Genomic DNA, 6,861 nt, shown 5'->3' on the forward strand with positions numbered 1-6,861 from the left:
TCATGGACATATGTAAGTTTAGTGATTTTTCAAAAAATATCCGACCAGGTTCTCCGGTAAATACGTAACGGAATGGAACAAAGAGTAAAATAAAATCATCCAATGTGTCTTAAAATTTACCTTAGGTTAATTATTAAACATTGCAGTGTAGTTGAGATTAGGACTAGTGATGAGGCTAAACCACATTTGGTTTCGGATGTTGATTCTTTGCCTTGTAGACTAATAAGATTTACGGTATTTAGTGTTGGCAAGCTAAGTCATCTCCAGACATGCATTTTCCAAACCCATTCGATACACTGGAACAGTACAGGTATGTAAGGTGTTTCTAACATTTAACATGTAACAGTTTTGTTACTGAGTTTCTTGCTTTGTTTCCTTTTTGCGAAATGAAATTACAAGTAAATAAAAAATGAATAAGAATGGCATATATATGTGTGTGTGTATTTGTGTGTTCGAGTGTGTGAGTCTAGGAATTCTTTTATGTATCTATGTTAAAGTATGATATATAAATTAGCAACAATTCCAGTTTGCAAACGAAATATATAATTATCTCATAGTTCTTATATAAGGGAAATATCTTATATTTCTTAATAAGAAATAATTCCAAAATGATTTCAGCAATCTATTTTTGTTTTTCAAGAAAAAAAAATAACGGTTTTGCACGGTAAAAGAATACTTTTGATTACACTTAATGATTATTATGTGTGTGTCATTAGAGAGTAATTATGTGACGATTCTCAAGTATCATTAACTAATATCGACCCAGAATTACGTCGCCATTGCCGTTTTCCAAAGATCTTAAACTCCCTTAACCAACGACCAAACTCAATCAGTCATTATACTTAATTCAATGCAGCGCCTGAACAACGACGAAAAAACATTTTCTTTTCAGAGAAATTACTAATAGAAGAATGAACCATATAGAATATCTAAAAATAAAAAGAATTAATCAAATAGAAAATATTTAACATTTCGGCGTTTTCTGCAAATATTGCGCCGTAGTTCTGAATAATTAGGACGCTGGTGATAATGACTTTCCACATTAATACAGGGTTAGGATACTGTAGAAATATACGAACGCAGTTTCGATGAAGCCCACTATGTTATCTGGAAGGAAAGAATTGAAAGTTGTTTTGGTGGAATTTAATACAAGCTAATCCATACACAATCTCTTTAATTATTCGGCTTGTTACTAATCTGTCACACCGACGAACTTAGAAGGATGAGAATAGTAATCATTCATTAACGAGAAGGAAAAGTAAATTTGTTTTTTTAAAGGAGTGGAATATTCAATAACTATTTCTTTACTACCCACAAGGGGCTAAACACAGAGGAGACAAGCAAGGACAGACAAACTGATTAAGTCGATTATATCGACTCCAGTGCGTAACTGGTACTTAATTTATCAACCCCGAAGGGATGAAAGGCAAAGTCGACCTCGGCGGGATTTGAACTGAGAACGTAACGGCAGACGAAATACTGCTAAGTATTTCGTCCGGCGTGCTCACGATTCTGCCAACTAGCTGCCTTAAGGAGTGGAATATTCAATACAATTTTATCAATAGTGGAAAGATGAAAGGCAAGTTTTACCCTATCAATTATAATCAAGTTCACTGTTAATAAATGCTTTTCGTGAAATTAGTGAAAATTACAAGCACAATAGATAAACTACAACCCCACTCCTCCATATAAACGCTTTGAAGTGTATACAAAATTGAAATCATAAGTATACAACGATATTAGAAAACGAAAAATCTGCATGCTGAATCAACATCTTAGATTTAATAAAAATGCAATATATCTTCGAAATTATATGGATAGACATTGACATTTTCTCTGTTACAAAACAAAGACGTCTAAATATTGAAAAAAATCATAAGAAAGTAATGACTCACTAAAGCTTGTGGAACAGAATAGTGTGCGATGAAAAACATGGATACACAGTTGATGAAATTGAAGAAGTAGTACAAGTAGTACGATCTATGAATCATAGGAGAAAACACGTGTCAGTGAGGGTAATAATGTTTTACTTTATATGGAGAAAAGGTATAATAGAGAACGAAGAAAATTGCTTCAACTTTAAAATGAGCCACGTTTTAGGAATGGAACATGGTTATCAATTATGAGAGGATTAATTTGAAAGAGAAAAACTACAGAAAATAGTATAGGGACTGAATAAAATATTAGGGAAAATCAAAAATCGTGAATATAACTGATGTAAACGATAATTAATGTCGAAGTTCATGGAGTTAAAAGTTGAGCGGGAAAATGCTGCAAAGACCCATGGTAGTAAAGGTAGTTGCAATTCAAGATATCTAGGAAGGTTAAATGGAAGGCAAATAAAGATAGATGACTAAAGATTAAAGTAATAGAGAATTTCAGAATGAAATATAAAAACAGATAAGAATGTTACAGACTGTTGAGTCAGATAAAAATACTCGAGACAAGCAAAACGTATCAGTACCAGCAAAGCAACGCTTCCAGAAAGAATTTTGTCAAAAGCGAAACAATGAAACCGAACATCAGGAGAATTATATTAAAAATACTATAGCATCGTGGAACATTATTATATTAGAACAAGAGTATTAAAGACAATAAAGAAGCGGAATATGAACGAGAGATTAAAACAGATATAGAAAAGGTGTAAAAACAACAGAATATAAATATATTAGAGAAAAACATTTGAAAAGCTGCTTCACGAAAATCAAATTGGGAAGCTACTGAATCTGATGATAGTCCGGGATTCTAGACTTAAAATCTTACAAGTAAGTACAGGTATTTAAGACCGAATCCTATTAATTGAATAGAAAATGGATCAATAGCATGTCTGACAAACGGTAAGAGATTGTGTTCTAATACAGAAACACAAAGAAAAGATAGGTAGGCCAGGAAATAAAGACCTATTTTATGCTTACTATCATTGCACAGGAAATGGTTAACCATTCTTAAACAATTAAATTGCTTAGCTTTCTGGTGGAGAAAGAAGATCGAAAGAAAATACAGAATAAAGACTAGGAGAACTGCTGGTATATTGTCCATCAATTGCAATGTGAAGTAAGAATAAGAAAAAAAACAACATACAATAACATTCCAGGTAGCTTACATTTGGATTGGTTCAGGACATTTTAATCCATGAGAAAAATAGCAATTTTTCCAAAACAATATTGAAATCGGTGGAAATAGAAGCAAAGTGTGCAAGAAAATAATTAGGAAAATTAATAGAGCAATGTTTCCGGGGAATCTGCCCTCTCGATGATTACTTTTCATTATTGTGATGATAACTTTGACAAGAATAATACGAAAATCCAGAATTACTTAAAAGCTTTTGAAGATCAGGGAGAAAATATATCGCCTAATAAATAATGATGATTTGGAACTATACACCGAAGATAAAGAAAAGCAATACAGAGAATATTAGCAAAAGTTTGGAATGAAAGTGTACAATTAAATTATGATGTTATGAAGGGAAATCCAAAGAGTACCTCTGATAGGACATATATAAGATAATATAACTTGATCACTGAAAGATAATGAAGAGTATATATAGCCGTGGTTGGTCTTGGATGATGAGGTAAGGGAAACGGAAATGAGCGAGAAATTCTCCACTCCAATGGATGCAAAAGAATGGTTTAGAAGGTGCTTGATATAAAAACTACATCGAGATGATGTTATCAAGGCAATCTGTTTTCTGAGAAGAAACAACAGGAGAGGGTTGCTAAATGCAGAATATACCGTACCTTCAAATCTGAAATTTATGGATTGAAAAATGTATGTTGTGATTAGAAATATCAAAGAAATCACTGAAACATGCTTTCCAGATGCTTCGGTGATTCTGCCAATCCAGCGCCCTAATATTAATGGTGTCCAATTTATGACAGTAATTTTGATGGCGGGTATCAGTCGATTACATCGATCACTGCACAATAAGATTAATTTTCTTGGGTGGGGGGGATCTACCGAAAGAAACAAAAACGAAAATTGCTGAGGACAAATTCAAACAAACCTGTATAGATAGAAATCGTTATTGTAAGTAATTTCAAAGATGTAGCTCTACGAAAGAAACAAACTTGAGTACCAACACAATGAACGATTTATTCGATAATTAGTAGTCTTAATATTATTGAATATAAAATTTCACAAAACGTACAGTGTGAACATTCCCTTTAAAATTTGAAAAGGAAACATGAAAGAAAAGAAAAAAGGAAATAACGAAATGTTGGATTACATATCGAAATGGATAAGAGGGAGGTATAATATAGATAAAAGTGCAAATACTTGAATTGTAGGAAAATTTGACGTGAATGCTAATGTCCGTATTCTGGACTACAATGAAATACTTAAGAAGATCCTATCAACAAAGCCTTGTAAGATAAGACGTTTCGAAAGGCTTGAGCCTCGTCTTGCAGAAGAACAGTGTATCGCAATCAATACCAAGAGATTATGAGGAGGCAATAAATGCAAAACAAAAACACGGAAAGGAATGGAAAACGATTTGATGCTGCAGCAGCATTGGTAGGAGATAAAGCATATTGAATGAAAATATGGAAAAACAGCATTCAAAAGAATGGAAATGCACAATGGATTTGATGGGAAAATAGTATAAGAAATTGCAATAACGCAGCAAGCATGACGGAGCATCACAAGCGAGGAATTTAACGTAGTGAAACAGCAAGCAGCCGGAAAGTTCCCAGAATTAACGAAGCATCCGAAACACTTGTTGAAATACGCAACTGTTATTCATTTATTTTAACAACAATATTCACTGAATTTATAAAGGGACCAGCGTTAGCACTGGAATTGTTACTAGATTGCAAAACTATATTGATTCCGAAAAGATAACCACAAGAGACTCTGCAAAACTGCCGATGTATGATGTGTTTGGCAACGACATACAATTCGTTACATCTGTATTCTATAGCATAATGGCAGCTCACCCGGAAAATAATTATAGTTTTTCTAGGAGCGGAGCAGCAGTGTCGGAGAGGGATGCGAGATTTTAAAGAGTAGCAATTGTTAAACCAGCATTTATCAAAGGCCGGAAAATAAACTTAGCATGACATGGACTGTTTAATCAAAAGCGTTTCATTGAAAACCTCACTTTGGAATATTACGGACAGTGCATATGAATAAACCAACAACAGCATTAACAAAGTCCATCAACTATGACACGTAAAACTGGAAAACATCACTGCAGGGCAAACAGAATACATGTTTCTGCGAATCTCTTCAGATTTATCAACTGAAGGTTATGCAATCACAATCAGCAACATACATACATACACCCATACGCACATGTGTGTATATATATATACACACACACATACATATATCTATATATATACACATACACACACACACGTATATATATATATATAGAACTTAGAACTTAGAAAGGTTTTGGCCAGTATCGGCCCAGGCCATGTATATATATATATATATATATATATATATATATATACACACATACACACTCACATGTATATATATACACATGCACACACACATATATATACACATACACACACACACATATATGTATATATATGTATGTATATATAGGAATGTGTGGCTGTATGCTAAAAAGCTTGCTTCCCAACAACAATGTTCGGATTTGAATCCCAGAGCATGACACATTATAGAAGTGTTTTCTACTATATATCGCCCAGGCAACCAAACCATTGTTAGTGGATTTGGTCCAGGGAAGCTGAAAGATATTTCTTTATTGCCCACAAGGGGCTAAACATAGAGGGGACGAACAAGGACAGACAAAGGGATAAAGTCGATTACATCTACCCCAGTGAGTAACTGGTACTTAATTTATCGACCCCCAAAAGGATGAAAGGCAAAGTCGACCTCGGCGAAGTTCCAGGCTTTAATGGTCTTGGGAAAAAACTGGTTGATGGCCCAAAATCTGATTTCTTTTACTAGTGTTAGAAAAACTGAGGGAGTGCTGCGATTTGTGTGTAAATCTGAGAGTGGAATGTGTTGAATAAAATCATAATTAACTGATCTTCCTGTATTTCTTTTACCCAAAACGAGTAACTTTTCATCACGCCTCGGAAATACACACACACACACACACACACAAACAAACATATATATATATTATATATATATATATATATATATACTGTTGTATCTGGGGACAGTAATTTTCTTTTTGTGTCTTATGATTTAACACACTCATCGGTAAAATTTCCACTTTTTTCTAATTTTTATTTTCCTAAAATTTTCGTTGCGTCTGGCAACCTTTTTCGATTGTTTTGACTCTGTCTCTTATTTACACTGCGTTCCCTTTTGTTTGTTTGTGTGCATGTGTGTAGGTCAATGTGTGTGTGTGTGTGTGTGTGCCTATACATGCATGCATGTACGTATATATGTATGTGTGTGTTTGCATGTGTATGTACGTTTATATGTGTGTGCATATGCAAACCAAATCCCAAAACGAAATATATATATATAGTGGTAATCTGGATGGAGTGCTGGTATAGATGGAGTGCTGGTAGAGGAGATATATATGTAAATGAAATTAACGACTTTGTTTAAAATTCACTGCAATTGTTTCGACGCATTCTCACACCTATAGCAGATAGGCTAGATGTAGGGAAATCGTCCTCTTCAAAGACACTCCGATATCCTTGCATCTCACAGTCTGGAAACGTGGTGCCGCGAACTGATTTAGGTATATTTATGTCGTTTGTCTACAGAAAGAAATTTTCTCCATGACAAAATATAGTGAATAGCTTGTTTACGAATTTGAACTTGCCACTGACATATTCGAACTGGTAATGACATTGCAAAACGTTTAGAGTGAGAAGTAGGCCGAGAATTGACCATTTCAGTGCATGTCAGCTGTTCTTT

At 34.0% G+C, this 6,861-nt stretch overlaps 1 long non-coding RNA gene across 1 annotated transcript in view; it reads right to left on the reverse strand.

Annotated features, from left to right (window-relative positions):
• Positions 1-4,228, reverse strand: part of LOC118762370 — a 12,936-nt gene extending 8,708 nt beyond the window's left edge. The window contains exon 1 of the long non-coding RNA XR_004998113.1: positions 4,004-4,228. This is a non-coding gene — a long non-coding RNA (uncharacterized LOC118762370). The remainder of the gene's footprint in view (positions 1-4,003) is intronic.
• Positions 4,229-6,861: the final 2,633 nt, after the last annotated feature.

The sequence above is a fragment of the Octopus sinensis genome, linkage group LG2 (assembly GCF_006345805.1).
Source record: "Octopus sinensis linkage group LG2, ASM634580v1, whole genome shotgun sequence".
Taxonomy (NCBI): Eukaryota; Metazoa; Mollusca; class Cephalopoda; order Octopoda; family Octopodidae; genus Octopus; species Octopus sinensis.